Source organism: Dermochelys coriacea, chromosome 26 (genome assembly GCF_009764565.3).
Source record: "Dermochelys coriacea isolate rDerCor1 chromosome 26, rDerCor1.pri.v4, whole genome shotgun sequence".
Taxonomy (NCBI): Eukaryota; Metazoa; Chordata; order Testudines; family Dermochelyidae; genus Dermochelys; species Dermochelys coriacea.
Window position 1 is genome coordinate 11,601,885 of NC_050093.1, and position 1,052 is coordinate 11,602,936.

The window sequence follows — 1,052 nt, forward strand, 5'->3', positions numbered from 1 at the left end:
AAGAATCAAGTGACATTATTTTTCCATGATTCACAGGAAAGGCTTCGACTGGCTGCCTATAGATGCTGAAGTAGCCAAGCCCAGAGATCTGAGCGACCAGAAGGTAAGACACAGGGAAGTATTCAGTTCTGTGGAAATGTCTGAATTTTGTTTCCGAAGGACTGTTTGGACCTAACCAATCTTTAATACTCGCCTGCGGGGGGGGGGAGGGGGAGAAACAGTCTTTCAGTGTCTTCTTCAGACTATGGAGTAGTGTTTGAGGATGGTAGGCTCAGATCTTCACGTGGTATAAATCAACGTAGCTCCATTGAGTAATGCCAACATGTACCAGCTAAGATTCTGGCGCCTACGTTTTCTGGTCTCAGCACCGAGGCAATCGTGCACAATTTGTACAGTTAATTGAATGTGGTGTCGTACTTGATAGGTTTTGATGTTAAACCCCAGAATCCTCTCATTCCGTGGGACTTGGTTGGCTCGAGTGGTCGCTAATAGCACATGGAGCCTGTCACCTTTTGATCATGGGTTCACATGTAACCCCAGCTGGTGGTGACCACACGTTGTTATCATCGGAGTGTTGTTCTGTGCTGGGAACTGAGTTACCATATGTTTCTTAATGGATGTGCCCCCATCTCCAGTAAAAGCACCACGACCAATCAGCATGCTTGTTGGCAGTTTCAGAAGAGGAGCCACGCCATAGGTTTGGCTCTTTGTTTAGAGGGAGCTCTTTGGAAGCTCACATGGGAGTTGGACACCCAACTCCCATTGTCTGTCCTTCATCCTGACTGTCCTCGGTGCAAACATGTGCGACAAAAGGCAGAGCAGCTTCGAAACCCAGTGCCTTGAATTCTCTTTGAGGGGGTCAGGGAAGGAAATTCAAAGGACCAGCTTGTCCCTTACAATCCCTTTGAGGGGTTTCCTCTGACGGTCCTGTCGGGGGAAAGGGCAGTATTAGATTCTCAACCTGGGAGTCACAAATGTGTGTCAATGGGTCATGCGACCACCCCCCTGCCGACACACACTTTTCCCAATATTTCTAGGTATTGGCTACATGG